The sequence below is a fragment of the Euprymna scolopes genome, chromosome 37, assembly GCF_053919585.1.
Source record: "Euprymna scolopes isolate OS-2025 chromosome 37, ASM5391958v1, whole genome shotgun sequence".
NCBI classification, from domain to species: domain Eukaryota; kingdom Metazoa; phylum Mollusca; class Cephalopoda; order Sepiida; family Sepiolidae; genus Euprymna; species Euprymna scolopes.
This window is the reverse complement of record NC_136518.1, coordinates 16,044,249-16,070,303: the sequence shown is the minus strand read 5'-3', so window position 1 is coordinate 16,070,303 and position 26,055 is coordinate 16,044,249. Positions and strand designations below refer to the sequence as shown.

The window sequence follows — 26,055 nt, the reverse complement described above, 5'->3', positions numbered from 1 at the left end:
AGCTATGAATTTTTTTTGCGGTACCAAAAAGTCGGCTAAACTTATTAAAAATAGAATCTCTCTGGAATTTCTGGGATAGGTTAGGTCAATTTCAAGTCCAAAGTGCAACGTGTAACAGGAGGTCAATTATGTATTGAATGCTTTTATTAGTGATCGAACGATTCTAATATTTTCTCGATTCCGATACAGTTATCCATTTTGTTCTTGATTTTGTTCTAAATTCCCGATTCCGATACAGTATCGATTCTGAATCTTTTAAAACGTCTAAATATTTAGTTACATGGTTGTTTTTCTTTTGTTTACTTTTTTAGTTTTCAGATTACTATAAAATACCTATGCAATATGTGCATATGTAACCTTACACACGTTTACACACGGGACCCACACGTTGTATGCAGTCTACATCGCAAAAATTGTTTGCTTTTGGGGTTGTTTTTTTTTTTTTTTTTTTTTGTTGTTTTTGGTTTTTTTCGTGTTGTAGCAACAACATTTATTTTTGAGTACTTTTCCGAATAAAACGAGATCGCGCTCCTTCTCTCTGGCCTCTCCAACGTCGTTTTGAATATGCTTACGAACGTGTTCTCGAATATGTTCCCGGACATGCTCTCGACGTACTTCCTCTCCTTTTTATAGTCTTTTTCTAGGCACATAGATCGCATTTGCATGCGCGCGTCTGCGCTCTGTTATACTTATATTTCGCTTACGTAAAAATAGAATCGGAGAGGGGGATCCACAGACTTTAGTTTAAAAATCGAGAAACATTTAGCGTTTTATTCGTAGTACCAGTAATTAAGTTTTAAACAAAGAAAAAATATTAGAAATAATCGTTTTTGACATTGGAAACTGCTCACAATTTTCTTCCGATTCTGATACCCACAAATTGCTACTAGTCTCTCGTTCCTGGACAGGGTTCAAAAGAGTCGACAACCTGATAGGTCATGAACTGTCATCTAAGCTTCAACCTCTGTCCCATCGACGAAATGTTGCATCCCTCTGACTATTTTATAAGTATTTTAATGGCGAATACTCTGACGAACTACAAGCACTCGTACCCCATCGACGTAAAGACTCTCGACAAACCCAACAAGCAGCAAAATCCCACCCCTACATAAGAAAGCCTGCCCCTCCAATAGTTTCTTGCCCAGAACTGCTAGACTTTGGAACTCCCTTCCGGGATTCTGCTTTCCCAACTGTTCTGACATGCAGAGGTTCAAATGTAATGTGAACAAACATCTTGCTGCTCATCTCCTTTCATAATATTCTTGCAACTTATGTTCTCAATAGCAACCCTTCCCCCCTACTTCAAAGTGGCACTGTGCCTTGTTTGGGGTGAAAATTGAAACAAAAAATAAGTTTCCATTTTGATTCGTCGTTCCAACATTTCATTTTTTAACCCACATCTCTTACGAATTTAAAATCTTGAATTTTGCTTACGTAGTTGCTTTTAAAAGTGATATAGAATAATTTCGAACGGAGTATTGTTGTTACATCCGGGGAGGGACTGCTCAGACCATTGGTTCCTGTCTGGACAGAATACAAAACGGGCTTCGAAATAATCACTGTGTTCACTCATGAATTCTCATCCTCAAATGGCTTCCGGTCTTTGATAAGCGGTGACTTTCTTCAAAAGAAGATGAATTGCCTAGGGTGTAGCTTTTGACAAGCACTTATTAAGGATATTTGTGATGTTAGGCTGTATACGCTGTAAATTTGGTAAAAATCGCCTGTTCTTACATCGATTTGTTGCGGGGGGGGGGTTTGTTTTGTTTTTTGTTTTGTTTTGTTTTTATTTATTTATTTTTTTTTTTCGGTTATCGGTATGAAGACATTCTGATAAAAAACCTCTCTAAGAATACTACCAGACACATAAAATACATCCGTGAGAAAACTTTTTAAAAATGGCCAAGTCGTTTTTAAGTTGATAAGAAATGAATGCACACACACACAAACAGGCGGAGTTATTTTTATATAATAGTAGAGACTGTTTCCAAATAAATATTATTACTTGCATTCGGTTTCCAAATATGTCTTTATATTTACATATAAAATTTTCAAATAAATGTTTATAATTCCATGTGAAAATTTTCAAATAAATATTTATAATTACATAAAAAATTTCTCAAATAAATATTTATAATTACACATTAAATTTTTCAAATAAATATTTATATTTACATATTAAATTTTTTAAATAAATATTTATATTTACATATTAAATTTTTTAAATAAATATTTATAATTACATATTAAATTTTTTAAATAAATATTTATTTTTACATATTAAAGTTTTAAAAAAAATATTTATAATTACATATTAAATTTTTCAAATGAATATTTATATTTACATATTAAATTTTTCAAATAAATATTTATATTTACATATTAAATTTTTTAAATAAATATTTATATTTACATATTAAATTTCTCAAATAAATATTTATATTTACACATTAAATTTTTTAAATAAATATTTATATTTACACATTAAATTTTTCAAAAAAATATTTATATTCACATATTAAATTTTTTAAATAAATATTTATATTTACATATTAAATTTCTCAAATAAATATTTATAATTACACATTAAATTTTTCAAATAAATATTTATAATTACACATTAAATTTTTCAAATAAATATTTATAATTACACATTAAATTTTTCAAATAAATATTTATAATTACACATTAAATTTTTTAAATAAATATTTATAATTACACATTAAATTTTTCAAATAAATATTTATATTTACATATTAAATTTTTAAAATAAATATTTATAATTACACATTAAATTTTTCAAATAAATATTTATATTTACATATTAAATTTTTTAAATAAATATTTATAATTACACATTAAATTTTTCAAATAAATATTTATAATCACATATTAAATTTTTCAAATAAATATTTATATTTACATATTAAATTTTTCAAATAAATATTTATAATTACACATTAAATTTTTCAAATAAATATTTATATTTACATATTAAATTTTTCAAATAAATATTTATAATTACACATTAAATTTTTTAAATAAATATTTATATTTACATATTAAATTTTTTAAATAAATATTTATATTTACATATTAAATTTTTTAAATAAATATTTATAATTACATAGTAATTTTTTAAATAAATATTTATATTTACATATTAAATTTTTTAAAAAAATATTTATAATTACATATTAAATTTTTCAAATAAATATTTATAATTACATATTAAATTTTTTAAATAAATATTTATAATTACATATAAAATTTTTTAAATAAATATTTATAATTACACATTTAATTTCTCAAATAAATATTTATAATTGCACATTAAATTTTTCAAATAAATATTTATATTTACATATTAAATTTTTTAAATAAATATTTATATTTACACATTAAATTTTTCAAATAAATATTTATACTTACATAGTAATTTTTTAAATAAATATTTATATTTACACATTAAATTTCTCAAATAAATATTTATAATTACACATTAAATTTTTCAAATAAATATTTATATTTACATAGTAATTTTTTAAATAAATATTTATATTTACATATTAAATTTTTTAAATAAATATTTATAATTACATATTAAATTTTTTAAATAAATATTTATATTTACATATTAAATTTTTTAAATAAATATTTATAAATACATATTAAATTTTTTAAATAAATATTTATAATTACATAGTAATTTTTTAAATAAATATTTATATTTACATATTAAATTTTTTAAATAAATATTTATAATTACATAGTAATTTTTTAAATAAATATTTATATTTACATATTAAATTTTTCAAATAAATATTTATAATTACATATTAAATTTTTAAAATAAATATTTATATTCACATATTAACTTTTTCAAATAAATATTTATATTCACATATTAAATGTTTTAAATAAATATTTATATTCACATATTAAATTTTTAAAATAAATATTTATATTTACATATTAAATTTTTCAAATAAATATTTATAATTACATAGTAATTTTTTAAATAAATATTTATTTTTACATATTAAATTTTTAAAATAAATATTTATATTTACATATTAAATTTTTAAAATAAATATTTATATTTACATATTAAATTTTTTGAATAAATATTTATAATTACATAGTAATTTTTTAAATAAATATTTATTTTTACATATTAAATTTTTAAAATAAATATTTATATTTACATATTAAATTTTTAAAATAAATATTTATATTCACATATTAAATTTTTAAAATAAATATTTATATTCACATATTAAATTTTTTAAATAAATATTTATATTTACATATTAAATTTTTTAAATAAATATTTATATTTACATATTAAATTTTTTAAATAAATATTTATATTTACATATTAAATTTTTTAAATAACTATTTATATTTACATATTAAATTTTTTAAATAATTATTTATATTTACATATTAAATTTTTTAAATAAATATTTATATTTACATATTAAATTTTTTAAATAAATATTTATATTTACATATTAAATTTTTTAAATAAATATTTATATTTACATATTAAATTTTTTAAATAAATATTTATATTTACATATTAAATTTTTTAAATAAATATTTATATTTACATATTAAATTTTTTAAATAAATATTTATAATTACATAGTAATTTTTTAAATAAATATTTATTTTTACATATTAAATTTTTAAAATAAATATTTATATTTACATATTAAATTTTTAAAATAAATATTTATATTCACATATTAAATTTTTAAAATAAATATTTATATTCACATATTAAATTTTTTAAATAAATATTTATATTTACATATTAAATTTTTTAAATAAATATTTATATTTACATATTAAATTTTTTAAATAAATATTTATATTTACATATTAAATTTTTTAAATAACTATTTATATTTACATATTAAATTTTTTAAATAATTATTTATATTTACATATTAAATTTTTTAAATAAATATTTATATTTACATATTAAATTTTTTAAATAAATATTTATATTTACATATTAAATTTTTTAAATAAATATTTATATTTACATATTAAATTTTTTAAATAAATATTTATATTTACATATTAAATTTTTTAAATAAATATTTATATTTACATATTAAATTTTTTAAATAAATATTTATAATTACATAGTAATTTTTTAAATAAATATTTATAATTACATATTAAATTTTTAAAATAAATATTTATATTTACACATTAAATTTTTAAAATAAATATTTATATTTACACATTAAATTTTTAAAATAAATATTTATATTTACACATTAAATTTTTAAAATAAATATTTATAATTACATATTAAATTTTTTAAATGAATATTTATATTTACATAATAAATTTTTAAAATAAATATTTATATTTACACATTAAATTTTTAAAATAAATATTTATATTTACATATTAAATTTTTTAAATAAATATTTATATTTACACATTAAATTTTTAAAATAAATATTTATATTTACATATTAAATTTTTTAAATAAATATTTATATTTACACATTAAATTTTTCAAATAAATATTTATAATTACACATTAAATTTTTAAAATAAATATTTATATTTACATATTAAATTTTTTAAATAAATATTTATAATTACATATTAAATTTTTTAAATAAATATTTATAATTACACATTAAATTTTTAAAATAAATATTTATATTTACATATTAAATTTTTTAAATAAATATTTATAATTACATATTAAATTTTTTAAATAAATATTTATATTTACATATTAAATTTTCTAAATAAATATTTATATTTACATATTAAATTTTTCAAATAAATATTTATATTTAAATATCAATTTTTTTAAATAAATATTTATAATTACATATAAAATTTTTACAAATAAATATTTATATTCACATATTAAATGTTTTAAATAAATATTTATATCTACATATAATTTTTTTAAATAAATATTTATGTTTACATATTAAATTTTTCAAATAAATATTTATATTTATATATCAAATTTTTTAAATAAATATTCATAATTACATAAATTTTTCAAATAAATATTTATGATTACATATTAATTTTTTGAATAAATATTTCTAATAACATATTAATTTTTTAAATAAATATTTATAATTACATATGAAATTTTTAAAATAAATATTTATAATTACTTCATTTTAAAATAGAAAAATTACGTTCTTTAATTCCGTTTAAAACCCGCGCTGGGTTTACCTACCTTTTCTTTAATCTATCTATTCTCGTTTCAATATTTTATTTGTTACTAGCGGGGATTCCCGGCGTTGGCCGTGTGTGTGTAGGTGGTGTACTAAGGAAGCCCTTGGGGCAGGGGTGTAAAGAAAGGTGGTAGTAGCAAGGAGGGGAATCAAAACAACAACGGTTGGGGGAGATGTTAAAAAATTCAAATAAAAAGTGGTAGTATGATGGCAGGCTCGAACCGTAATGCGAAGGAGAAAAAAAGGGTAATAAAACGTAACGTCTTGGCCGATGCCTCCATGGCGCAAGCGGAAGTCGAGAGCGTTAAAATTAAGTGTAGTCAATCCAACGGAGACGATGACTTGCGAAAATGTCGAAGCAAAAGCCGACCTCTCCTTGTAAAAAGAAAAACTGCCCACTTAAGCGTGAAGGAATGAACGTTTTCGGACAATTTTTCGATATTTACCGTCAGAAGGACCGGGCTTCAAAACGATATCGATTTCGTGAGAATCCGTAGCGTCGGACGAAAGTTTTTGGCAGACATACAAACACACATGCACATTTTGCCCTTTACATATATAAATAGATGGAAGAAGATAACATGGGAAAATTTCACATGTTGCATCCCACATTCATTGATTTCACATGTTGCATCCCACATTCATTGATTTCACATGTTGCATTCCACGTTCATTGATTTTTTTATATTTCTGTAAATAAAGATATTTTGATATTTATATAAACATGTATAAAGATATGTAGATGAAAATATATTTTTAACATGGTAATAAACATATTTGTAAAAACGTTAATAAAGTTATGAAAAAATATGTAAATAAACATATTTAAAAATTATGTAATTAAGAATATTATTAAAGATATGTCAATTATATTTATGAAATATGTAAAGGAATAATTTCTTAAGTATTTAAATAAATATATTTTTAAAAATAGGTAAAATATGTTTTTTAAACTATGTAAACAAAGATACGTAAAAATACATCAATAAAAAATATTGTTTAAGCTAAACACATTTTTAAAAAAAATATGTACATTAAAATATTTTTTAAATGTGTAAATAAACATTTAAAACAATACGCATAAAGCATACTGAAATACCTCGAAATAAACTGATTTTTTTAAATAGGTAAATAAACATATTTTTAAAAATATGTAAATAAACAGGTTTTTAAAAATATGTAAATAAACAGATTTTTAAAATATGTTAATAAACATATTTTAAAAAATATGGAAATAAACATATTTTTAAAAGGATTAAATAAACATATTTTTAAAATATGGAAATAAAAATATTTTTAAAAATATGTAAATACACATATTTTTAAAAATATTTAAATAAACATATTTTTAAAATATGGAAATAAAAATATTTTTAAAAATATGGAAATAAACATATTTTTAAAAATATGGAAATATACATATTTTTAAAAATATGGAAATAAACATATTTTTAAATGGATTAAATAAACATATTTTTAAAATATGTAAATAAACATATTTTTAAAAATATGGAAATAAACATATTTTTAAAAATATGGAAATAAACATATTTTTAAAAGGATTAAATAAGCATTTTTTAAATATGCAAATAAGCATTTTTAAAAGTATGTACATAAGCATATGTTTTTAATATTTAAACAAACATATTTTAAAATATTTTTATTTAAATACTTTTTACAAATATTTTTATTTACATATATTTTTTTTAAATATGTAAATAAACACATTTTAAAAATATGTAAATAAAAATTGGGGTTTGTATTACTGTACACATAGATTCGAAAAAGTTGTCAAAAAACAAATATATAACAAATAAATGTTATCAAAGGCAAGATAAGTTACTTTTCTACCAAACTGGATATAATTTTCGTGTTTTTATTCAATGTAACATGTTTATTCAGCTCGAAAAACATGCAGGGTTTACCGATGTATTGGAAAATTCAAAATGGCGCCCGACTCTCTTTAACACGGTAAGTTCGGGAGAAGGTGGTATAAATAATGAACTAGACAAAATACTATTAAAAATTCGCTCAATATATGTTACCGTGACATAAGTTGACATATATTCAGTGGTTCTTTAATAGTATTTTGACTAGTTTATTATTTATAACACCTTTTCCCAAACTTACCGTGTTAAAGAGAGAGTCGAGCGCCATTTTGAATTTTCAATACATCGGTAAACACTGTATGCTTTTCGAGCTTAATAAACATGTTACATTGAATAAAAACACGAAAATTATATCCAGTTTGGTAGAAAAGTAACTTATCTTGCCTTTGATAACATTTATTTGTTATGTGTTTGTTTTTTCACAACTTTTTCGAATCTGTGTGTACAGTAATACAAACCCAAAAATTATTTTAACTACGTAAATAAACACATTCTAAAAAATATGTAAATAAACTTATTTAAAATATATGTGAATAAGCATATGTATCCATGATTTGAAAGTTTCATATCTCTGTTGCGGGTATTGGCGTTGTGAGATTTTAAAAAAGCAAACTCTGTCATGGACGTGTGTCAGAAGCAGACAAGCTTCATTGAATTTCTGGCAAAAATTCATTGAGAATTCTGGTGGTTACGTAGAAAAAAATAAATTTCGGAGCGCAAAAGAGTGCTCGTTTTAACAGTATCACACTCGTCTTGATAGCTCTTCAACTTTTTTAGTTAAAACATAAGAGGCTTTACATTTGGAATGACCTTTGTATAAAAAATGTAGGACAATCTCTGTTAAGAACAGTTCATATACTGCAATTAATATCACGTGATCGACACAAGAACGCATACATTGTATCAGGCATTGTTTCTTTGTGGGGTTGGCTTATCTCATTGCCTCGTTCGCTAACAATACCAATCTTAGACAACAAAAACAAATGTGTGTCACATTGGCAAACATTGGCGCCATTTTTATGGGTCTGTGTCAAACTATTTGCTGTAGCAGACATTATTATCTTGCCTGTCACTGCACTAAAGACTTAACTTTGTCTTTTCTGGATTGAAGTCAAGTGTTTGTCAGGACAATATTGTACTTTTGAGAAAAACAATCCCCATTTTTTGTGATGGTTTCGCAAGCACTTATAATGGTGAATGTCCGTTTTAAAAAGTATGACAAAAATGCTGTGAGTCTCAAAATTTTAAATCGTGGGAAATAAACTTTAAACAATTGTCAATTTTAAAGCACTTCTATGTATTTAAAAATTAATGTGCTTATACAATATAAGGACTGCAAGAGATTGGAGGAATAAAAGCGCAAACGTTCTCAATTCTCAAGTTTACTTTTAATGTAGAAAAATCGTTAAATTTTTACTTGGTTTCCACCTTCACATTTTCCTTTAAAATGTCGACGTTTGTCATTTTTCGGGTATGCTGAAAACGAATATCACGTTTAAAATTTCCGCAAAAAAGTAGATTCCTGGATATTAAGCAATGTAATTCCTTATGTTAAAAGTGGTGGCCATTGTTGTACGCGTTGTTGTTATTTTTGCCGAATTTAAATTTTCCGTAAATAAGCAGTTTTCCGGGTATTAAGCAATGCAATTCCCTATGTTAATAGTGGTGGCCATTTTTGTGTGCACAAGTGCGCACATACTTTTGGCTTATTTGGCAAAAACTTATTTGTGGAAAATGTAAATGCAATATTCGTTTTCAGCATAACCGAAAACCTTTTTAAACAGATAATATCCTGAAATTTCGAGCGAAATAAAAACTATAGAGATAGTTAGCATTATAGGCGCACAATACAATTATTTCAATTTCATTTTCCGATTTTTAAGAGCATTTTCAACTGAGACTACCTAAAAAAAAAACATTTTCATTCAAATTTTCAAGGTTTTGTCTCTTTGTAAAGGTGGTCGCTGAGTTTCGATTATAGGTACAATAATAAGAATTTTGGGATTTTGTTCAGAATCTCCACCTGTATTAAAAAACAAAAATAAACAAAAGTCTGTATACTGCACGTACTCGTGACGAAACAAAAATATCATATTCCAAGAATCACGTAAATTAATCAAGTAGTTTTATTATTAATAAAGAAAATTATTTTTAAGCGATTAATGTGAATTCGTAAGCATTACATCAGTTTTAATTATTTTTTATCTCCCTTTGTTCGTAGTTTTTTTTTGTTTGTTTTTTTTTTTGTTTTTTGTTTTTTGCTTTTTTTTAAAAAATTAGATTGTATTCAAGTTTGCAGACAAGATGACCTCTCGTAGGTTACTCATAAAAATTGATTTTCTAATTTAAAATATTACTAATTGATCATTTTACGTGAGTTTTGGAATATGATATGTTCATTTCGTCACAAATACATACATCATGCAGATTTTTCTTGATTTAAATTACTTGGTATAGGAGAATTTTAGACAATAAGCGAATTTTGTCCTGACATGAAGTTATTTAAAAAAACATAAGAAGTTGTTTGTAGTTGAAAAACAAATCTATTGTATTAAAATAAATAAAGTAATCTATAAATATATAAATAAATCTATTATATTAAAATAAATAAATTATTATATTAAAATAAATAAATTAATTAAATAAATATATCATTAAAATTCAGGTGATGATGCAAGGGACATAACTCTTATTGACTAAAAGCTTTTTTTTTTTTTTTTTTTTTGTCTTCAGGACAGAATTTGGGACACTGATACCACCGCAACAATGCAACATAGAGAAACTCTACTTTTAATAAAATATTAAAAATATAACGACAGTTGCAGAGAAATTGGAAATGGTGTTAAACAAAGTTGCAGCAAAGTTTCTTTATTATTATTATTATTATTATTATTATTATTATTATTATTATTATTATCATTATTATTATCATCATTATTATTATTATTATTATTATTATTATTATTATTATTATTATTATTATTATAATAATAATAATAATAATAATTTTTTTTTTAATTTTAAGCAAATTATAACAAAAATATTACATTATATTATATTTTTGTTATCGATGTTAAAAACCTTGTTACATTTAAAAACGGAGTCACCGTTTTTTTTAAATAATAATTTGAAATTCTTTTGCAATTATCGTCACATTTTCAACACTTCAATGAAAATGACAATTGCTTTGCGTCCAAAATTCTCTTCTGAAAAAAAAAGATATATCTTAACAACGAGTTGTTTCCCTTTTTTTTATGGCCCAGTGCCAACATTCATTTATCTAAATAAAATAAAACCGTAGTTGTACGTATGTGTGTGTAAATATTAAACCGATAAACTCCTCAAAGACCATATACAATCTTATATATCATATTATATATAACAAGCATCTCCTTTATTTACTTAGATTTCAACAAAGCTTCTCCCAACAATCTATAATTCCTCTTAATATTTTTCGTCCCTAATGAACCCTACGCTATACGCCGCATCTTCCCCCAATCTACCTAGCACCTTCTCTACTCTTCTGATGAGAAGCATTAGGCTTCGAAATACCCTGGCATAAAGAGTCCCTTCTATCCCTCAAATTTTGCTTGTATTCCATTATTCAATAAATGATCCATTCTGTATCTACCAATATATAGTTTTGTGACTTCATTTCATACTCTTGTTGTCCTATTGTATAAGCTCCAATAATAATTGTTGAGCTTGGCATTATTCAGATAAGTCTCCTCTTGTGGAATTGAAACTATCTTTTTTCCTCTTACGCATTAAGCTATATATATATATATATATATATATATATATATATATATATATATATATATATATATATATATATATGAAAATGTATAAAAAAGAATACGAAAAGTATAAAAGCTTATAACTTTTCTTTATTCGTTTTCAGTTGGTGACGTGCAGGAATACAAAATAATATTATGAAAAAAAAAATGAAAAAACTTATTTTTAGAAGTACATATTTTCGACCGATCCTTCAGTCTTCATCAGTGTAGTGAATGTGATAAGCATACACGGGGAAGAGGAGGAGGAGGAGAAGGAGAAGGAGGAGGAGGAGAGGGAGGATGTATAGCCAATGAGAAGGTGCCACGTCAGTCTTAAAGACATATAAATATAAGTATGCACATACAGACATGATACAGTACATATACACACATAAAAGAAAAATTAAAAAATTAAACCGTAAATAAACAAGAAGAAACACGCCTTTAATTGGCTCTGCTAGAATAAATACGAAATCCGCATGAAATAAAATATAATCAAGTGCATTTCAGGACAGGGCAAGACTGGCCGCCCCCCCCCCCTCTAGTGAATTAAAAAATATTCATAAAAAAGTTTCATTACGATTGGGTAATACTCTGATTTTATTCGTGAATTTTTTTTTTTTTAATTCATGGATATTAGAGTTTAGGTTAATAGACAAATATATTTCTCTTGGTTCCTGTACAAAATTTCTTTAATATTAAAAAATGAAAGAGAAATATGTATGTGTACGTACCCGTGTGGAAACGAAAATATCATATTCCAAAAATCATGTAAATTGATCAAGCAGTTTTATTCTTAAAAAAGAAAAGAAAATTTTATAGGAGTTTGCGAAGTAATTTCCTCACTGCAAATTGAAAAAAAGTCATTGTGAACGAAACAAAGGGAGAACATTCCACTTATACGTACAAGATATTTCAGCTGTATCTTGCGACTTTCCATTAATCGCTAGTCCTGAATATAATCTTAAACTATATCTGATGGTGAGACCCCAGCTTGCGGGCTTTGGGGAATGTGGAACCACCCTTTAATTGCCATTGCTCCCAGGTCCACTCTGACCCGGAGTGGTAGTACCTGTTAGGGTCCCAACATTAGGTTAAATAGAAACCGACTTAAAAAATATATATATATTCTATTTAAAAAATGTTCTTCCAAATAACTGGATTCGAACCTGTTAATGTCCCAACTATGAGTTAAATAGAAACTGATATGAAAAAAATTAATATATTCTATTAAAAACGTATTCTTCTAAATCACTGGATTCGGTATTAAATAATCTGAAAAGGGTCGATATGCCGTAAAACAAAACGACCCATTAATCGCTTAAAAATAAATGACCTCATCAATTTACGTGAATTTTGGAATATGATAGTTTTATTTCGTCATGGGTACGTCATACAGATTTTTAATAAAAAATTTATTTTATTTTATTTTTTTGTATTTTAATATGCAGAACGGGAACATGATTTTTTTTAAATCGGAGTATTCAAGATTTGGTTACATTATAAATGTATTTCTTTTGATATCACCGTTGTAAACTGTAAACGCTTTCCTCCCACTACAATCAAATGATGTACCTATTTACAATGCCTCCCCACGGGACAGAGTTAGATACCAGGGTCGTTTTTGTGGAGAAAAGGTACAAAAATAAAATTGTCCCAGTCGTGAAGGATTTCTCTTCCACTGAAAGAGAACGAGAAATGGAAGTGCCGCATCTGAAGAACAGATACTACACTTTGATCTTGGCCCAAATCGTGCAAATACTTTATTTTTAATGCATTCAAAACATTTTGTGAATTACAATTTTTGAATAATCCAAGGGGAATAAATCAAACTGAATTATCTCCCTTCGTTAGTTTTACTTTCAAGTTTACTTATTGCTGCGATTTAAACTAGCGGTATGTAAAACTAGCATGGCGCCCGGCGTAGTCCGGTCCTAAAATACGCATTAATATATTTTAATGCAAGCAGAAACTGAAACATATGTATGCGAGTATTATGTTCTTTCCTAAACAGTTTACTTCTTGTAAGTAAAAAAAAAAAAAAAAAAACTACTTGAGCTGATATGAAAACGAAAACCTAAACACAGTGACTCAACTATAATAAAAACTAGAACTGCTTGACACGTGACGTCTTTGCGATCACGCCCATCGTCAAAACGGACTTGACAAATGTTCTAATTAACACTAGTCAATCGAAAAAAAGGGGATGGCTTTCGAAAATATCGGCGAAAAAAGCGACCCCTCCCTGTAGAAAAGTGCCCAGTTGGGAGTGGAGAAACTAATGTTTTTATCCAATTTTTTCGATATTTCTCGTCCGAAGGGTCGGACTTACAAAACGATATCACTCTCGTTAAAATCCGTCGACGCTGTCAAAAGTTTTAGGCATACATACATACATACATACATACATACATACATACATACATACATACATACATACATACATACATACATACATACATACACACACAAATACATTTAAACAGACAGGTGAGATTTATATTATAGATTAGTTTTTTAGGTTTTGTAAACTAAAAATTAGTTTTGTAGCTTTTGTAAAAGAGGAAAAAAATGTCTAAAATCACAAACAATTTTATGAAAAAATAAATATGCAAAAAGTTAAAAAGAATGCCACAATGTTTTTCAGTTTTCTTAAATGTTAGGTACGAGCAATAATGGCGAAAAATGATAGGAGAACATAGTTTTGAAAGCAAGTTTATTATAAGTTTTTTAAGGTTTTCGAATACTTTTTGATTGTAATTGAAAGATTAAAGGCTACAGTTAATTTTCAAAAGGAAAAAAAATAATTGTACACATGAAAAAAGAAGGTATAATGAAAAATGTTTTCACGGCGACATTCGCAATCTGACAAATTCAGCTAAAGATAAATAAATTCATTGCAAAAATCCTTTGAAAGATAAATATTAGTTTTTATGGGTCTATTTCAAAGATAATTAGTAAAGTCATAAGATATTGAAATAAATTACAAAAAAAGAAACATTGTTATTACAAAAAATAGCTTACTTGGCCCACAAAAGCAGGAGATTCTGGCTTCGCTTCAGCAAAAGAAGACGAAGTTGTTTAAGTGTTAATTCTACAGACACCTAAAATGTCAAAAAGTCAAAAGCGTCCCTGAAAATGGCGTCAAGTAGTTAGAAGAAGGTATGTACTGTAGATACTCTAATTTTTATCCACACGTGCATCCATACATTCTATCACGTGATTTTTACCAATTTTAATGTAATTATTTTTCTGTGTTTCTGCATTAACATTGAAAATAAAATGTATATTAAAAGATTATATAAAAATTATGTTACACCGAACGTTTCATATTCATGCAATAAAGGAAAATTAGAATGGTATATATAAAATTCTGCTAAACATGTAATTCAAAGCAAAAGGTAGAATTTTTTTGCAATTATATTTCTTTTCGTGTGAAAATATAAAATAAACGATGTTTAATTTAATGATAATATCGGGAGTCCAAGAAATTAATTTTACTTCGAGTTTTATTGAATTTTATGAATTTAAGAGATTTTTTTTTTTTTTCGTAATATTCTCGACAAACAAACTCTTTTTCTTTTATTTTCTGCTGCATATTTTCATAAAAATAGGGTGCCGGTCTAATGAACGAATTTGAGGTTTTACAGACATTTCCTGCAAGAAAATTGTGGCTGAAGACGAACTTATACACCTATCCCTTTTATCGGTCACCGAATATGCATTCATCATGACCTGAAACAACCAACAAAAATTGTACACTATTATACTTATTATATTATAATTTTTTAGTTTTTAGTTTTCTTAAATTTTACAAATTTGATACAATGAATTGTATGTTCTGAAAAACGGTCCTAACCAACCTTCGTGGCGCAACCGGTTAGCGAGTTCGGCTGTTAACCGAAACGTTGGTCGTTCGAATCCACCCGGGGGCGATGTCACATTTTAAATCTACTTATTATTAACTAAAAATCTCCAGATTCTTTTCAATCTAAATAGTAATATTTCTTTGTTTTATAGTTTTCTTACATTTTGAACACTTGAGACAATCAATTGTATGTTCTGAACAACTGTCGTCATCTGCCTTCGTGACGCAACCGATTAGCGCGTTGAGCTGTTAACCGAAAGGTTGGTGGTTCGAATAAACCCGGGGGCGATGTCACATTTTATATCTACTTATTATTACCTAAAAATCTCCAGATTCCTTTCAATCTAACGAGTAATATTTCTTTGTTTTATAGTTTTCTGAAATTCTGACAACTTGAGACAATCGATTGTATGTTGTGAAAAACTGTCGTCACCCGCCCTCGTGGCGAAACAGGTTAGCGCGATCGGCTGTTAACCAAAAGGTTGGTGGTTCGAATACACCCGGGGGCGATGTCACATTTTATATCTACTTATTATTAACTAAAAATCTCCAGATTCCTTTCAATCTAACGCGTAATATTTCTTTGTTTTATAGTTTTCTGAAATTCTGACAACTTGAGACAATCAATTGTATGTTGTGAAAAACTGTCGTCACCTGCATTCGTGGCGCAACCGGTTAGCGCTTTCGGCTGTTAACCGAAAGGTTGGTGGTTCGAATCAACCCGGGGGCGATGTCACATTTTAAATCTACTTATTATTACCTAAAAATCTCCAGATTCCTTTCAATCTAAATAGTAATATTTCTTTGTTTTATAGTTTTCTTACATTTTGAACACTTGAGACAATCAATTGTATGTTGTGAAAATCTGTCGTCACCTGCCTTCGTGGCGCAACCGGTTAGCGCGTTCGGCTGTTAACCGAAAGGTTGGTGGTTCGAATCAACCCGGGGGCGATGTCACATTTTATATCTACTTATTATTACCTAAAAATCTCCAGAGTCCTTTCAATCTAACGCGTAATATATCTTTGTTTTATAGTTTTCTCAAATTCTGAAAACTTGAGACAATCAATTGTATGTTCTGAATAACTGTCGTCACCTGCCTTCGTGGAGCAACCGGTTAGAGTGTTCGGCTGTTAACCGGAACGTTGGTCGTTAGACTCCACCCGGGGGCTATGTCACACTTTAAATCTACTTATAATTACCTAAAAATCTCCAGATTCCTTTCAATCTAATGCGTAATATTTCTTTGTTTTATAGTTTTCTTAAATTCTGAAAACTTGAGACAATCAATTATATGTTGTGAAAAACTGTCGTCACCTGCATTAGTGGCGCAACCGGTTAGCGCGATCGGCTGTTAACCGAAACGTTGGTCGTTCGAATCCACCCGTGGGCAATGTCACATTTTATATCTACTTATTATTACCTAAAAATCTCCAGATTCCTTTCAATCTAACGCGTAATATTTCTTTGTTTTATAGTTTTCTGAAATTCTGCAAACTTCAGACAATCAATTGTATGTTGTGAAAAACTGTCGTCACCTGCCTTCGTGGCGCAACCGGTTAGCGCGTTCGGCTGTTAACCGAAAGGTTGGTGGTTCGAATCAACCCGGGGGCGATGTCACATTTTAAATCTACTTATTATTACCTAAAAATCTCCAGAGTCCTTTCAATCTAACGCGTAATATATCTTTGTTTTATAGTTTTCTCAAATTCTGAAAACTTGAGACAATCAATTGTATGTTCTGAATAACTGTCGTCACCTGCCTTCGTGGCGCAACCGGTTAGAGCGTTCGGCTGTTAACCGGAACGTTGGTCGTTAGACTCCACCCGGGGGCTATGTCACACTTTAAATCTATTTATTATTACCTAAAAATCTCCAGATTCCTTTCAATCTAACGCGTAATATTTCTTTGTTTTATAGTTTTCTTAAATTCTGAAAACTTCAGACAATCAATTGTATGTTGTGAAAAACTGTCGTCACCTGCCTTCGTGGCGCAACCGGTTAGCGCGTTCGGCTGTTAACCGAAAGGTTGGTGGTTCGAATCAACCCTGGGGCGATGTCACATTTTAAATCTACTTATTATTACCTAAAAATCTCCAGATTCTTTTCAATCTAAATAGTAATATTTCTTTGTTTTATAGTTTTCTTACATTTTGAACACTTGAGACAATCAACTGTATGTTGTGAAAAACTGTCGTCACCCGCCCTCGTGGCGAAACAGGCTAGCGCGATCGGCTGTTAACCAAAAGGTTGGTGGTTCGAATCCACCCGAGGGCGATGTAACATTTTAAATCTACTTATTATTACCTAAAAATCTCCAGATTCCTTTCAATCTAACGCGTAATATTTCTTTGTTTTATAGTTTTCTGAAATTCTGCAAACTTGAGACAATCAATTGTATGTTGTGAAAAACTGTCGTCACCTGCCTTCGTGGCGCAACCGGTTAGCGCGTTCGGCTGTTAACCGAAAAGTTGGTGGTTCGAATCCACCCGGGGGCGATGTCGCATTTTAAATCTACTTATTATTACCTAAAAATCTCCAGAGTCCTTTCAATCTAACGCGTAATATTTCTTTGTTTTATAGTTTTCTTAAATTCTGAAAACTTGAGAAAATCAATTGTATGTTGTTAAAAACTGTCGTCACCTGCCTTCGTGGCGCAACCGGTTAGCGCGTTCGGCTGTTAACCGAAAGGGTGGTGGTTCGAATACACCCGGGGCGATGTCACATTTTATATCTACTTATTATTACCTAAAAATCTCCAGAGTCCTTTCAATCTAACGCGTAATATATCTTTGTTTTATAGTTTTCTCAAATTCTGAAAACTTGAGACAATCAATTGTATGTTCTGAATAACTGTCGTCACCTGCCTTCGTGGCGCAACCGGTTAGAGCGTTCGGCTGTTAACCGGAACGTTGGTCGTTAGACTCCACCCGGGGGCTATGTCACACTTTAAATCTACTTATTATTACCTAAAAATCTCCAGATTCCTTTCAATCTAATGCGTAATATTTCTTTGTTTTATAGTTTTCTTAAATTCTGAAAACTTGAGACAATCAATTTTATGTTGTGAACAACTGTCGTCACCTGCATTAGTGGCGCAACCGGTTAGCGCGTTCTGCTGTTAACCGAAAGGTTGGTGGTTCGAATACACCCGGGGGCGATATCAGATTTTATATCTACTTATTATTACCTAAAAATCTCCAGATTCCTTTCAATCTAACGCGTAATATTTCGTTGTTTTATAGTTTTCTTAAATTCTGAAAACTTGAGACAATCAATTTTATGTTGTGAAAAACTGTCGTCACCTGCATTCGTGGCGCAACCGGTTAGCGCGTTCGGCTGTTAACCGAAAGGTTGGTGGTTCGAATCCACCCGGGGGCGATGTCACATTTTATATCTACTTATTATTACCTAAACATCTCCAGATTCCTTTCAATCTAACGCGTAATATTTCGTTGTTTTATAGTTTTCTTAAATTCTGCAAACTTGAGACAATCTATTTTATGTTGTGAAAAACTGTCGTCACCTGCCTTCGTGGCGCAACCGGTTAGCGCGTTCGGCTGTTAACCGAAAGGTTGGTGGTTCGAATCCAACCGGGGGCGCTGTCACATTTTATATCTACTTATTATTACCTAAAAATCTCCAGATTCCTTTCAATCTAAATAGTAATATTTCTTTGTTTTATAGTTTTCTTACATTTTGAACACTTGAGACAATCAATTGTATGTTGTGAAAAACTGTCGTCACCCGCCCTCGTGGCGAAACAGGTTAGCGCGATCGGCTGTTAACCAAAAGGTTGGTGGTTCGAATCCACCTGGGGGCGATGTCACATTTTATATCTACTTATTATTACCTAAAAATCTCCAGATTTCTTTCAATCTAACGCGTAATATTTCTTTGTTTTATAGTTTTCTGAAATTCTGACAACTTGAGACAATCAATTGTATGTTCTGAAAAACTGTCGTCACCTGCCTTCGTGGCGCAACCGGTTGGCGCGTTCGGCTGTTAACCGAAAGGTTGGTGGTTCGAATCAACCCGGGGGCGATGTCACATTTTAAATCTACTTATTATTACCTAAAAATCTCCAGATTCCTTTCAATCTAACGCGTAATATTTCTTGTTTTATAGTTTTCTGAAATTCTGCAAACTTGAGACAATCAATTGTATGTTGTGAAAAACTGTCGTCACCTGCCTTCGTGGCGCAACCGGTTAGCGCGTTCGGCTGTTAACCGAAAAGTTGGTGGTTCGAATCCACCCGGGGGCGATGTCGCATTTTAAATCTACTTATTATTACCTAAAAAATCTCCAGAGTCCTTTCAATCTAACGCGTAATATTTCTTTGTTTTATAGTTTTCTTAAATTCTGAAAACTTGAGAAAATCAATTGTATGTTGTGAAAAACTGTCGTCACCTGCCTTCGTGGCGCAACCGGTTAGCGCGTTCGGCTGTTAACCGAAAGGGTGGTGGTTCGAATACACCCGGGGCGATGTGACATTTTATATCTACTTATTATTACCTAAAAATCTCCAGATTCCTTTCAATCTAATGCGTAATATTTCTTTGTTTTATAGTTTTCTTGAATTCTGAAAACTTGAGACAATCAATTTTATGTTGTGAACAACTGTCGTCACCTGCATTAGTGGCGCAACCGGTTAGCGCGTTCTGCTGTTAACCGAAAAGTTGGTGGTTCGAATACACCCGGGGGCGATATCAGATTTTATATCTACTTATTATTACCTAAAAATCTCCAGATTCCTTTCAATCTAACGCGTAATATTTCGTTGTTTTATAGTTTTCTTAAATTCTGAAAACTTGAGACAATCAATTTTATGTTGTGAAAAACTGTCGTCACCTGCATTCGTGGCGCAACCGGTTAGCGCGTTCGGCTGTTAACCGAAAGGTTGGTGGTTCGAATCCACCCGGGGGCGATGTCACATTTTATATCTACTTATTATTACCTAAACATCTCCAGATTCCTTTCAATCTAACGCGTAATATTTCGTTGTTTTATAGTTTTCTTAAATTCTGCAAACTTGAGACAATCTATTTTATGTTGTGAAAAACTGTCGTCACCTGCCTTCGTGGCGCAACCGGTTAGCGCGTTCGGCTGTTAACCGAAAGGTTGGTGGTTCGAATCCAACCGGGGGCGCTGTCACATTTTATATCTACTTATTATTACCTAAAAATCTCCAGATTCCTTTCAATCTAAATAGTAATATTTCTTTGTTTTATAGTTTTCTTACATTTTGAACACTTGAGACAATCAATTGTATGTTGTGAAAAACTGCCGTCACCCGCCCTCGTGGCGAAACAGGTTAGCGCGATCGGCTGTTAACCAAAAGGTAAGTGGTTCGAATCCACCCGGGGGCGATGTCACATTTTATATCTACTTATTATTACCTAAAAATCTCCAGATTTCTTTCAATCTAACGCGTAATATTTCTTTGTTTTATAGTTTTCTGAAATTCTGACAACTTGAGACAATCAATTGTATGTTGTGAAAAACTGTCGTACCCCTGCCTTCGTGGCGCAACCGGTTAGCGCGTTCGGCTGTTAACCGAAAGGTTGGTGGTTCGAATCCGCCCGGGGGCGATGTAACATTTTAAATCTACTTATTATTACCTAAAAATCTCCAGATTCCTGTCAATCTAATGCGTAATACTTCTTTGTTTTATAGTTTTCTGAAATTCTGAAAACTTGAGACAATCAATTTTATGTTGTGAAAAACTGTCGTCACCTGCCTTCGTGGCGCAACCGGTGAGCGCGTTCGGCTGTTAACCGAAAGGTTGGTGGTTCGAATCCACCCGGGGGCGATGTCACCTTTTAAATCTACTTATTATTACCTAAAAATCTCAAGATTCCTTTCAATCTAACGCGTAATATTTTTTGTTTTATAGTTTTCTGAAATTCTGAAAACTTGAGACAATCAATTTTATGTTGTGAAAAACTGTCGTCACCTGCCTTCGTGGCGCAACCGGTTAGCGCGTTCGGCTGTTAACCGAAAGGTTGGTGGTGCGAATCCACCCGGGGGCGATGTCACCTTCTATATCTACTTATTATTACCTAAAAATCTCCAGATTCCTTTCAATCTAACGCGTAATATTTCGTTGTTTTATAGTTTTCTGAAATTCTGAAAACTTGAGACAATAAATTTTATGTTGTGAAAAACTGTCGTCACCTGCCTTCGTGGCGCAACCGGTTAGCGCGTTCGGCTGTTAACCGAAAGGTTGGTGGTTCGAATCCACCCGGGGGCGATGTCACCTGTTATATCTACTTATTATTACCTAAAAATCTCCAGATTCCTTTCAATCTAACGCGTAATATTTCATTGTTTTATAGTTTTCTGAAATTCTGAAAACTTGAGACAATCAATTTTATGTTGTGAAAAACTGTCGTCACCTGCCTTCGTGGCGCAACCGGTTAGCGCGTTCGGCTGTTAACCGAAAGGTTGGTGGTTCGAATCAACCCGGGGGCGATGTCACCTTTTATATCTACTTATTATTACCTAAAAATCTCCTGATTCCTTTCAATCTAACGCGTAATATTTCTTTGTTTTATAGTTTTCTGAAATTCTGAAAACTTGAGACAATCAATTTTATGTTGTGAAAAACTGTCGTCACCTGCCTTCGTGGCGCAACCGGTTAGCGCGTTCGGCTGTTAACCGAAAGGTTGGTGGTTCGAATCCACCCGGGGGCGATGTCACCTTTTATATCTACTTATTATTACCTAAAAATCTCCAGATTCCTTTCAATCAAACGCGTAATATTTCGTTGTTTTATAGTTTTCTGAAATTCTGAAAACTTGAGACAATCAATTGTATGTTCTGAAAAACTGTCGTCACCTGCCTTCGTGGCGCAACCGGTTAGCGCGTTCGGCTGTTAACCGTAAGGTTGGTGGTTCGAATCTACCCGGGGGCGATGTCACCTTTTATATCTACTTATCATTACCTAAAAATCTCCAGATTCCTTTCAATCTAACGCGTAATATTTCGTTGTTTTATAGTTTTCTGAAATTCTGAAAAGTTGAGACAATCAATTTTATGTTGTGAAAAACTGTCGTCACCTGCCTTCGTGGCGCAACCGGTGAGCGCGTTCGGCTGTTAACCGAAAGGTTGGTGGTTCGAATCCACCCGGGGGCGATGTCACCTTTTATATCTACTTATTATTACCTAAAAATCTCCAGATTCCTTTCAATCTAACGCGTAATATTTATTTGTTTTATAGTTTTCTGAAAGTCTGAAAAGTTGAGACAATCAATTTTATGTTCTGAAAAACTGTCGTCACCTGCCTTCGTGGCGCAACCGGTTAGCGCGTTCGGCTGTTAACCGAAAGGTTGGTGGTTCGAATCCACCCGGGGGCTATGTCACATTTTAAATCTACTTATTATTACCTAAAAATCTCCAGATTCCTTTCAATCTAACGCGTAATATTTCTTTGTTTTATAGTTTTCTGAAATTCTGAAAAGTTGAGACAATCAATTTTATGTTGTGAAAAACTGTCGTCACCTGCCTTCGTGGCGCAACCGGTTAGCGCGTTCGGCTATTAACCGAAAGGTTGGTGGTTCGAACCCACCCGGGGGCGATGTCACCTTTTATATCTACTTATTATTACCTAAACATCTCCAGATTCCTTTCAATCTAACGCGTAATATTTCGTTGTTTTATAGTTTTCTGAAATTCTGAAAAGTTGAGACAATCAATTTTATGTTGTGAAAAACTGTCGTCACCTGCCTTCGTGGCGCAACCGGTTAGCGCGTTCGGCTGTTAACCGAAAGGTTGGTGGTTCGAATCCACCCGGGGGCGATGTCACCTTTTATATCTACTTATTATTACCTAAAAATCTCCAGATTTCTTTCAATCTAACGCGTAATATTTCTTTGTTTTATAGTTTTCTGAAATTCTGAAAAGTTGAGACAATCAATTTTATGTTGTGAAAAACTGTCGTCACCTGCCTTCGTGGCGCAACCGGTTAGCGCGTTCGGCTGTTAACCGAAAGGTTGGTGGTTCGAATCCACCCGGGGGCGATGTCACCTTTTATATCTACTTATTATTACTTAAAAATCTCCAGATTCCTTTCAATCTAACGCGTAATATTTCGTTGTTTTATAGTTTTCTGAAATTCTGAAAACTTGAGACAATCAATTTTATGTTGTGAAAATCTGTCGTCACCTGCCTTCGTGGCGCAACCGGTTAGCGCGTTCGGCTGTTAACCGAAAGGTTGGTGGTTCGAATCCACCCGGGGGCGATGTCACATTAGAAATCTACTTATTATTACCTAAAAATCTCCAGATTCCTTTCAATCTAACGCGTAATATTTCGTTGTTTTATAGTTTTCTGAAATTCTGAAAACTTGAGACCATCAATTTTATGTTGTGAAAAACTGTCGTCACCTGCCTTCGTGGCGCAACCGGTTAGCGCGTTCGGCTGTTAACCGAAAGGTTGGTGGTTCGAATCCACCCGGGGGCGATGTACCTTTTATATCTACTTATTATTACCTAAAAATCTCCAGATTTCTTTCAATCTAACGCGTAATATTTCTTTGTTTTATAGTTTTCTGAAATTCTGAAAAGTTGAGACAATCAATTTTATGTTGTGAAAAACTGTCGTCACCTGCCTTCGTGGCGCAACCGGTTAGCGCGTTCGGCTGTTAACCGAAAGGTTGGTGGTTCGAATCCACCCGGGGGCGATGTCACCTTTTATATCTACTTATTATTACCTAAAAATCTCCAGATTCCTTTCAATCTAACGCGTAATATTTCGTTGTTTTAGAGTTTTCTGAAATTCTGAAAACTTGAGACAATCAATTTTATGTTGTGAAAAACTGTCGTCACCTGCCTTCGTGGCGCAACCGGTTAGCGCGTTCAGCTGTTAACCGAAAGGTTGGTGGTTCGAATCCACCCGGGGGCGATGTCACCTTTTATATCTACTTATTATTACCTAAAAATCTCCAGATTCCTTTCAATCTAACGCGTAATATTTCGTTGTTTTATAGTTTTCTGAAATTCTGAAAACTTGAGACAATCAATTTTATGTTGTGAAAAACTGTCGTCACCTGCCTTCGTGGCGCAACCGGTTAGCGCGTTCGGCTGTTAACCGAAAGGTTGGTGGTTCGAATCCACCCGGGGGCGATGTCACATTTTATATCTACTTATTATTACCTAAAAATCTCCAGATTCCTTTCAATCTAACGCGTAATATTTCGTTGTTTTATAGTTTTCTGAAATTCTGAAAAGTTGAGACAATCAATTTTATGTTGTGAAAAACTGTCGTCACCTGCCTTCGTGGCGCAACCGGTTAGCGCGTTCGGCTGTTAACCGAAAGGTTGGTGGTTCGAATCCACCCGGGGGCGATGGCACCTTTTATATCTACTTATTATTACCTAAAAATCTCCAGATTTCTTTCAATCTAACGCGTAATATTTCTTTGTTTTATAGTTTTCTGAAATTCTGAAAAGTTGAGACAATCAATTTTATGTTGTGAAAAACTGTCGTCACCTGCCTTCGTGGCGCAACCGGTTAGCGCGTTCGGCTGTTAACCGAAAGGTTGGTGGTTCGAATCCACCCAGGGGCGAGTTCACCTTTTATATCTACTTATTATTACCTAAAAATCTCCAGATTCCTTTCAATCTAACGCGTAATATTTCGTTGTTTTATAGTTTTCTGAAATTCTGAAAAGTTGAGACAATCAATTTTATGTTGTGAAAAACTGTCGTCACCTGCCTTCGTGGCGCAACCGGTTAGCGCGTTCGGCTGTTAACCGAAAGGTTGGTGGTTCGAATCCACCCGGGGGCGATGTCACATTTTAAATCTACTTATTATTACCTAAAAATCTCCAGATTCCTTTCAATCTAACGCGTAATATTTCTTTGTTTTATAGTTTTCTGAAATTCTGAAAAGTTGAGACAATCAATTTTATGTTGTGAAAAACTGTCGTCACCTGCTTTCGTGGCGCAACCGGTTAGCGCGTTCGGCTGTTAACCGAAAGGTTGGTGGTTCGAATCCACCCGGGGGCGGTGTCATCTTTTATATCTACTTATTATTACCTAAAAATCTCCAGATTCCTTTCAATCTAACGCGTAATATTTCTTTGTTTTATAGTTTTCTGAAATTCTGAAAAGTTGAGACAATCAATTTTATGTTGTGAAAAACTGTCGTCACCTGCCTTCGTGGCGCAACCGGTTAGCGCGTTCGGCTGTTAACCGAAAGGTTGGTGGTTCGAATCCACCCGGGGGCGATGTCACCTTTTATATCTACTTATTATTACCTAAAAATCTCCAGATTCCTTTC

The 26,055-nt window shown here is 30.0% G+C and overlaps 1 protein-coding gene and 35 non-coding genes across 36 annotated transcripts in view; all 36 read left to right on the top strand.

The window, feature by feature from the left end:
- The window catches only part of LOC145261102 (neuropeptide FF receptor 1-like), a 152,876-nt gene that overhangs the window by 18,384 nt on the left and 108,437 nt on the right, over positions 1-26,055 (top strand). The window lies entirely within an intron of this gene.
- Trnan-guu (transfer RNA asparagine (anticodon GUU)) lies at positions 16,429-16,502 on the top strand. The gene has a single exon. It is a non-coding gene; the product is annotated as a tRNA-Asn (tRNA).
- On the top strand, positions 16,650-16,723 carry Trnan-guu (transfer RNA asparagine (anticodon GUU)). The gene has a single exon. It is a non-coding gene; the product is annotated as a tRNA-Asn (tRNA).
- On the top strand, positions 17,313-17,386 carry Trnan-guu (transfer RNA asparagine (anticodon GUU)). Its single transcript has one exon. It is a non-coding gene; the product is annotated as a tRNA-Asn (tRNA).
- Trnan-guu (transfer RNA asparagine (anticodon GUU)) lies at positions 17,755-17,828 on the top strand. Its single transcript has one exon. It is a non-coding gene; the product is annotated as a tRNA-Asn (tRNA).
- Positions 18,197-18,270, top strand: Trnan-guu (transfer RNA asparagine (anticodon GUU)). Its single transcript has one exon. It is a non-coding gene; the product is annotated as a tRNA-Asn (tRNA).
- Trnan-guu (transfer RNA asparagine (anticodon GUU)) lies at positions 18,418-18,490 on the top strand. Its single transcript has one exon. It is a non-coding gene; the product is annotated as a tRNA-Asn (tRNA).
- On the top strand, positions 19,080-19,153 carry Trnan-guu (transfer RNA asparagine (anticodon GUU)). Its single transcript has one exon. It is a non-coding gene; the product is annotated as a tRNA-Asn (tRNA).
- On the top strand, positions 19,301-19,374 carry Trnan-guu (transfer RNA asparagine (anticodon GUU)). Its single transcript has one exon. It is a non-coding gene; the product is annotated as a tRNA-Asn (tRNA).
- On the top strand, positions 19,743-19,816 carry Trnan-guu (transfer RNA asparagine (anticodon GUU)). The gene has a single exon. It is a non-coding gene; the product is annotated as a tRNA-Asn (tRNA).
- Positions 19,963-20,036, top strand: Trnan-guu (transfer RNA asparagine (anticodon GUU)). Its single transcript has one exon. It is a non-coding gene; the product is annotated as a tRNA-Asn (tRNA).
- Trnan-guu (transfer RNA asparagine (anticodon GUU)) lies at positions 20,185-20,257 on the top strand. Its single transcript has one exon. It is a non-coding gene; the product is annotated as a tRNA-Asn (tRNA).
- Positions 20,626-20,699, top strand: Trnan-guu (transfer RNA asparagine (anticodon GUU)). Its single transcript has one exon. It is a non-coding gene; the product is annotated as a tRNA-Asn (tRNA).
- Trnan-guu (transfer RNA asparagine (anticodon GUU)) lies at positions 20,847-20,920 on the top strand. The gene has a single exon. It is a non-coding gene; the product is annotated as a tRNA-Asn (tRNA).
- Trnan-guu (transfer RNA asparagine (anticodon GUU)) lies at positions 21,290-21,363 on the top strand. The gene has a single exon. It is a non-coding gene; the product is annotated as a tRNA-Asn (tRNA).
- Trnan-guu (transfer RNA asparagine (anticodon GUU)) lies at positions 21,511-21,584 on the top strand. The gene has a single exon. It is a non-coding gene; the product is annotated as a tRNA-Asn (tRNA).
- On the top strand, positions 21,731-21,804 carry Trnan-guu (transfer RNA asparagine (anticodon GUU)). Its single transcript has one exon. It is a non-coding gene; the product is annotated as a tRNA-Asn (tRNA).
- Trnan-guu (transfer RNA asparagine (anticodon GUU)) lies at positions 21,952-22,025 on the top strand. The gene has a single exon. It is a non-coding gene; the product is annotated as a tRNA-Asn (tRNA).
- Trnan-guu (transfer RNA asparagine (anticodon GUU)) lies at positions 22,173-22,246 on the top strand. The gene has a single exon. It is a non-coding gene; the product is annotated as a tRNA-Asn (tRNA).
- Trnan-guu (transfer RNA asparagine (anticodon GUU)) lies at positions 22,394-22,467 on the top strand. Its single transcript has one exon. It is a non-coding gene; the product is annotated as a tRNA-Asn (tRNA).
- Positions 22,615-22,688, top strand: Trnan-guu (transfer RNA asparagine (anticodon GUU)). The gene has a single exon. It is a non-coding gene; the product is annotated as a tRNA-Asn (tRNA).
- On the top strand, positions 22,836-22,909 carry Trnan-guu (transfer RNA asparagine (anticodon GUU)). The gene has a single exon. It is a non-coding gene; the product is annotated as a tRNA-Asn (tRNA).
- Positions 23,057-23,130, top strand: Trnan-guu (transfer RNA asparagine (anticodon GUU)). Its single transcript has one exon. It is a non-coding gene; the product is annotated as a tRNA-Asn (tRNA).
- Trnan-auu (transfer RNA asparagine (anticodon AUU)) lies at positions 23,278-23,351 on the top strand. The gene has a single exon. It is a non-coding gene; the product is annotated as a tRNA-Asn (tRNA).
- Trnan-guu (transfer RNA asparagine (anticodon GUU)) lies at positions 23,499-23,572 on the top strand. The gene has a single exon. It is a non-coding gene; the product is annotated as a tRNA-Asn (tRNA).
- Positions 23,720-23,793, top strand: Trnan-guu (transfer RNA asparagine (anticodon GUU)). Its single transcript has one exon. It is a non-coding gene; the product is annotated as a tRNA-Asn (tRNA).
- On the top strand, positions 23,941-24,014 carry Trnan-guu (transfer RNA asparagine (anticodon GUU)). The gene has a single exon. It is a non-coding gene; the product is annotated as a tRNA-Asn (tRNA).
- Trnan-guu (transfer RNA asparagine (anticodon GUU)) lies at positions 24,162-24,235 on the top strand. The gene has a single exon. It is a non-coding gene; the product is annotated as a tRNA-Asn (tRNA).
- Positions 24,382-24,455, top strand: Trnan-guu (transfer RNA asparagine (anticodon GUU)). Its single transcript has one exon. It is a non-coding gene; the product is annotated as a tRNA-Asn (tRNA).
- Trnan-guu (transfer RNA asparagine (anticodon GUU)) lies at positions 24,603-24,676 on the top strand. Its single transcript has one exon. It is a non-coding gene; the product is annotated as a tRNA-Asn (tRNA).
- Trnan-guu (transfer RNA asparagine (anticodon GUU)) lies at positions 24,824-24,897 on the top strand. Its single transcript has one exon. It is a non-coding gene; the product is annotated as a tRNA-Asn (tRNA).
- Trnan-guu (transfer RNA asparagine (anticodon GUU)) lies at positions 25,045-25,118 on the top strand. The gene has a single exon. It is a non-coding gene; the product is annotated as a tRNA-Asn (tRNA).
- On the top strand, positions 25,266-25,339 carry Trnan-guu (transfer RNA asparagine (anticodon GUU)). Its single transcript has one exon. It is a non-coding gene; the product is annotated as a tRNA-Asn (tRNA).
- On the top strand, positions 25,487-25,560 carry Trnan-guu (transfer RNA asparagine (anticodon GUU)). The gene has a single exon. It is a non-coding gene; the product is annotated as a tRNA-Asn (tRNA).
- Trnan-guu (transfer RNA asparagine (anticodon GUU)) lies at positions 25,708-25,781 on the top strand. Its single transcript has one exon. It is a non-coding gene; the product is annotated as a tRNA-Asn (tRNA).
- On the top strand, positions 25,929-26,002 carry Trnan-guu (transfer RNA asparagine (anticodon GUU)). The gene has a single exon. It is a non-coding gene; the product is annotated as a tRNA-Asn (tRNA).